Here is a 6976-nt window from a genome sequence, read left to right as displayed (position 1 = left end):
TCTCATTGTTACGGTAAAAATGCTGGCACTCCGAGAAAAGACAGATCTATGTTTGACCAAAAGGCGCTGCAGAACTTTGTCGCCAAGAATGTTTATTATTGGATACTTTTCTCCTAACTAATTGCGGATCGAGGATTTATATGTAACGACTCGATCAGTCATTTTGAGTGTATTAGTCTCGATTTTCTATTTACTATTTTCCTTGTATATGTTTCTGCTTATGTGACTTGCCGGAAGGTCTTGTTTTTTGTTTCGGAGTGTTTTGGGACACTTAGTCCCTAAAACGGAAGTTTAACCTGATCTCGTTACTACTCGACCGAGGTTAGGCTTGGCACTTACTGTGTACCGTTGTGGTATACTCATGCCTTTTCCTGCACATATTTTTTTCGTGTGCAGATCCAGGTTCATCGTACCAGTCTCATCACTAGTTGCAGTCGCTGCTGCTTATTGGAGACTTCAAGATACATCTGCCCGCGCCAGCAGATCCTCGGAGTCCCCCTCTATCCCCTATATTCATTTTGTTTCCTCCTCTTTCTATAGAAAAGATGTATAGAACAGTTAAGACTTTTTAGTAGCTTGTGACTTGCGGGTTTTCGGGTTTTGGAAATTGGTGATAATTGTATATGCCGAGTGGCATCCAATTGCTTATTAGATATTTGTTAGTGTTAGTTGTTTATGTTCAAGTTTTTATCTCATTTCTGCAAAGTGTTAGGCTTACCTAGTCGTAGAGACTAGGTGCCATCACGACAACTCACAGAGGAATAAATTGGGTCACGACAATAAAGCCTCTAATATCTAATACAATTCGGATCTGGAGTCACAACTCACGACCTTCTAAGATTTTCTACAAATAGAGTCTGAACGAAATACAACTATTCTGAATGAAAAAAAAAATAGTAAAATAAGGAAAATAGAAAGGGACTCCAAGGTCTGCGGACGCCAGCAGATCTACCTTGAGTCTCTGATAAGCAAGTCCGGACTGCCGAGTCTCACGATCAGCTAGGGCCGGTGCCAAAATCTGCACAAGAAGTGCAGAGTGTAGTATGAGTACAACCGACCTCATGTACTCGTAAGTGTTGAGCCTAACCTCGACGAAGTAGTGACGAGACTATGACAAGCACCCACATAATAAACCTGTACAGATAACAGTATATGTACAAGAAAATAACAATAACAATTAAACATGTACTATTGGGAGGGGGACATGCTAAAGAGGCACAAGATATAAGAGATACAGCGGAAATGATAACCAGAACAGTCAACATGCCTTTAACCAGTGAAAACAACTAAACACAATGAAGAAAATTGCACGGCATCACCCTTCGTGCTTTTACTCTCAACCTCACAATGAAAATCAATAGATACGGCATTGCATCACCCTTCGTGCCTTAGCTCTCATAACATGGCACGGCATCACCCTTTGTGCTTTAACACTCACAATATGGCATGGCATCACCCTTCGTGCATTAACACTCACAATATGGCACGGCATCACCCTTCGTGCATTAACACTCATAATATGGCACGGTATCACCCTCCGTGCATTAACACTCACAATATGGCACGACATCACCCTCTGTGCATTAACACTCTCCCTTACCACATAATAATGAACAAGTAATAGTAGGGAGATAGAATCAACAAGAGCAAGTCTTACTTCAATAATGGTTCCAAAATACCAATCTCAACTTTGGAATCAATACTCAATTATCACAAAAGCCTGTAAACACGATAAGAACGATCAATTTAGTAAGGAACTAGTCTAAGCATGGATAACAAGATCAACGTAAGCAATAAACTACAAGGAACAAGTCCCCACCCACATGCTTTAACCCGAAAATAACGCATAAGTACTTGTCACCTCACATATACGTTGTACCCAACATCTAAACATGTAGCAAATAGACAAATAAGTTTTAATCCCTAAAGTCAAGGTTAACCACGACACTTACCTCGCTCCAAATGTCCACTCAAAGCTCAATCACATCTTTTCCTTTCAAACAAGCCTCCTAACCAATAAAATCTGGCAAATTACCAACCAAATGATTCAAATTAAGCCTTAGGAATTATTCACGATTGCAAAGAATCCAATTTAGGTCATTATTGAAAATGTCAACAAAAGTCAACTCCTGGGCCCGCTTGGTCCAAACCCGAAATTCGGACCAAAATCCGATTACCCATTCACCCCTGAGCCCGGTTATGTAATTTATTTTGGAATCCGACCTCAATTTGAGGTCTAAATCCCCATTTTACAAAAATCACTAAGTCTACCCAAAACCCCAATTTTCACCATGAAAACACTAGATTTTAAGTTAAAAACTTATGAAATGTAATGAAAGATTGAAGGAAAATAGGTTAGAATCACTTACCAATGGATTGGGGAAGAGGAGTTATTTGAAAAATCGCCTCTAGGGTTTCTTTTTTTTGAAAATTTGAGAGAATGAACCAAAATTTTGTCTAAGTCCCATTTGTTCAGTTGCAGATGTCGCATTTGCGACCAGAGGTTCACAATTGCGAACCCCCGCAAATGCGAAGAACACCTCGCAAATGCGAAGTCTGCGCACCTCTACTTTCATCGCATTTGTGATGAAATGTTCGCAAATGCGAACTCTGGCCTCCCCGCAATTGCAACCTCTTGATCGCAAATGCAAACACTTGCTGACCCAGGTACTCTTCGCAAATGCGAGCCTGGCAGGATTTGGGATGTTCGCAAATGCGAACACTGAAATTGCAGAACACCAACTGAGTTCTAAGTCTAAACCACTCTGTAGCCTATCCGAAATTCACCCCGAGCCCTCGGGACTCTAAACCAAATATGCACATAAGTCTAAATATATCATATGAACTCGCTCGCACGATCAAATTGCCAAAATAATACCTAGAACTACGAATTGAATACCAAATCAAATGAAATTTTCAAGAAAATCCATGAACTTCTAATTTCACAACCGGACGTCCGAATCACGTCAAACCAACTCGGTTTCTCACCAAATTTGACAGACAAGTCATAAATATAATATTGGACCTATACCGGGTTTCGAAACCAAAATACGGACCCGATATCTAAAAAGTCAAATATTGGTCAAACATTTCAAAAATCATTAAGCCTTTAACTTTCAAATTTCAACAAAGCGCGATAACTCGGGTTAGGGACTTTCGAATTCGATTTCGGGCATACGCCCAAGTCCTAAATCATGATACAGACCCACCGGGACCGTCAAAACACGAATCCAAGTCTGTTTGCTTAAAACGTTGACCGAAGTCAACTCAAATGGATTTTAAGGCAAAAATTTCATATTTTCTTCAGTTTTTTAACATAAAAGCTTTTCGAAAAAACACTCAGACTGCGCACGCAAATTGAGAAAGGCTAGAATGAGGTATTTAAGGCTTCATAATGCAGAATTAGATTCTAAAATATAAGATAACCTATCAGGTCTTCATAGTCTCCACCTCTAAAATAATCGTTCGTCCTCGAACGGACATAAAAAAGTACCTGGGCTGGTGAAAAGGTGGGGATATCTACTCCGCATGTCCGACTCAGATTCCCAAGTAGCTTCCTCGATAGGCTGACCTCTCCACTACACTCAGACTGAAGGATAACTCTTCGACCTCAACTGACGAACCTGTCGGGCTAGAATAGCCACCGGCTCCTCCTCGTAAGTCAAATCCTAGTCCAACTGGACAGAGCTGAAATCTAACACATAGGACAGATCACCATGATACTTCCGGAGCATGGACACATGGAACACCGAATGAACTGCTGATAAACCCGGTGGCAGCGCAAGCCTATAAGCCACATCTCCCACTCTCTCAAGAATCTTAAAAGGCCTGATATACCTAGGGATCAACTTGCCCTTCTTTTTAAACCTCATCACACCCTTCATGGGTGATACCCGGAGAAACACTCTCTCTCCGACCATGAATGCAACATCATGAACTCTAGAGTCGGCATAATTCTTCTGCCTGGACTGAGCTATGCGAAGTCGATTCTGAATAATCTTGACCTTATCCAAGGCATCCTGTACTAAATTTGTACCCAATAACCGAGCCTCCCCCGGCTCGAACCATCCAACCGGAGATTAGCGCCACCTACCGTATAATGCCTCATAGGGAGCCATTTGAATGCTCGACTGGTAGCTATTATTGTAGGCAAACTCCGCAAGTGGCAAGAACTGATCCCAAGAAACTCCAAAGTCTATAACACAAGTACGGAGTATATCCTCCAATATCTGTTTGAACAAGTACTGCAAGCTCCGATGATCCGTGAAAATCTCACACGACACGCCGTAAAGATAGTGCCTCCAAATCTTCAGCGCATGAACAATGACTGCCAGCTCTAAGTCATGGACATGGTAATTCTTCTCATGAATCTTTAACTGCCGCGACGTATATGCAATCACCCTGCCATCCTGCATCAATACTACACTGAGCCCAACACGAGATGCATCACAATATACCATATAAGATCCTGAACCTGTGGGCAACACCGGCGCCGACGCCATAGTCAAAGCAGTCTTGAGCTTCTGAAAGCTCGCCTCACACTCGTCTGACCATCTGAATGGGTCACCCTTCCGGGTCAACCTGGTCAACGGGGCTGCTATAGACGAGAATCCCTCCACAAACTGATGGTAATAACCCGCCAATCCCAAGAAACTCCGGATCTCCGTGGCTGAAGTGGGTCTGGGCCAGTTCTGAACTGCCTCAATCTTCTTAGGTTCTACCTGAATGCCCTCTGGTGATACAACGTGCCCCAAGAAAGCAATCGAATCCAACCAAAACTCGCACTTTGAAAACTTAGCATATAACTGGCTGTCTTTCAGAGCCTAAAGTCCAATCCGAAGATGCTGCTCATGCTCCTCTCGACTGTGAGAGTAGATCAAGATATCATCAATAAACACAATCATAAAGGAATCCAGATAGGGCTTGAACACCCAGTTCATCAAATCCATAAATGATGCTGGGGCATTTGTCTGCCCGAATGACATCACTAGAAACTCGTAATGCCCATACCGAGTCCGAAAAGCTGTCTTAGGGACATCGGATGCCCTAATCCTCAACTGATGGTAGCCAGACCTCAAATCGATCTTTGAAAATACCTTGGCACCCTGAAGCTAATCAAATAAGTCATCAATCCTCGGCAATGGATACTTGTTCTTGATAGTGACTCTATTCAATTATCAGTAATCTATGCACATCCTCATCGATCCATCTTTCTTCTTCACAAATAACATGGGCGCACCCCAGGCTGAGACACTAGGTCTAATGAAGACCTTATCAAGTAAGTCCTACAACTGTTCCTTCAATTCTTTCAACTCTGGTGGGGCCATACGGTATGGCAGAATAGAAATAGGCTGAGTGCCCGGAACTAAGTCAATACAAAAGATATGGATTAGTTGTCACCTTATCATGCTACATTGGATTGTCACACCAAGACAGTGACCTTAGCCTTGCCGGGGTTCCCTCGATTAGAGTGGAGAGGTACTCCTAGCCATTCTACCAGCAGGGTTATCTCTTATATGAAGGCTCGACATATGATCGAGAAGGGGTATCTATCTTATCTGGCTTAAGTCCGTGATTCTAGCGCGAAGGTTCCTTCCATGGATTCAATACCAGTTGTCTGTGAGTTTCCAGAGGTGTTTCCTGCAGACCTGCCGGGGATGCCACCCGACAGGGACATAACATCAAAGTCTACCATATCGAGAAGTAGAAGATCTACACTAGTCACAAGACTCCCAATGGTAACCACACACGAGCGATAAACACGATCTACAATAATATCATCTCCCACAGGTGTGGAAACATACACAGGAGCACTCAAAGAATCACGAGGCACAACCAAATATGAAGCAAAATAGGATGACACATAGGAATAAGTAGAACTCGGATCAAATAGAACTGAAGCATCTCTACTGCAAACTGAAATAGTACATATGATAATAGCGTCAGATGACTCAGCCTCAGGCCTGGTTGGAAAAGCATAACATCATGGATGTGCCCCACTACTTTAAACTACATCTCTAAGATGGGCCCTAGATGGCTGGCCTCCACCTCTAGCGGCCTGACCTCCACCTCTAATGGCATGACCTCCACCTTTAGCTGTCTGACCCTTATGGTTGAGCGGGCGGTGAAGCACCTGATGCCGGGACCATGGCACGAGAACCCTGATGCTGTGAGCTACCCGATGCCCGACGATAAAATCTAGCAATGTGCCTCGGATCATCAGAAGTATAACATGACCTCGGCTGTTATGACTGCTGACCCTGAAACTGATCTTGTCGACCTGAGTAACCACCCTGAAAACTCTAGAGCGGAAGTGCACTAATAGGAGCAGGTGGTGCACTGTAAGCTAGCTGGTCAGAATAAGGCATGTGAGGGCCACGACCACCTGAAGCACCGTGGGATGCCTGGAGTGTTGAATGAAATGGCCTGGGAGGATGGCCTCTACCAAAAGTACCCCTGCCTCCAGACAAAGCACCGCTAAACCCACGGAACAATGAGGCCTCTTGTCAGACCACTAACCTCACCCCTGTGCAAGAACCATCTCGACTCGCCTGGTAACATCGGTAGCCATCTGAAAAGAAATCTCACTCCCGGTCTTCTTGGCCATCTGCAACTTGATAGGCTGAGCAAGTACCTCAATAAACTTCCTCACCCTCTCTCTCGGTAGGAAGCAGAAGAATAGCACGATGGGCCAGATCTACAAAACGGGTCTCATTCTGAGTGACAGACATACTGCCCTGCTGGAGACGCTAGAACTGCCTGCGATAATCCTCTTCAGTATGACAGGAAGGAACTTCTCAGGAAATATCTGAGAGAACTGGTTCCAAGTAAGAGCAGGTGACCCCGCTGGTCTGGTCGATACAAAATCCTTCCACCATCTCTTGGAGGAACCCGTCATCTGAAACACAGCAAAATCGACCCGTTTGGTCTCAACTATCCCCATGTTCCGTAGAACCTCATGGAAACGGTCAAGATA

Source organism: Nicotiana tomentosiformis, chromosome 2, assembly GCF_000390325.3.
Source record: "Nicotiana tomentosiformis chromosome 2, ASM39032v3, whole genome shotgun sequence".
Lineage (NCBI taxonomy): Eukaryota > Viridiplantae > Streptophyta > Magnoliopsida > Solanales > Solanaceae > Nicotiana > Nicotiana tomentosiformis.
The sequence above is the reverse complement of the archived record's forward strand: the minus strand, read 5'-3'. Positions refer to the sequence as shown.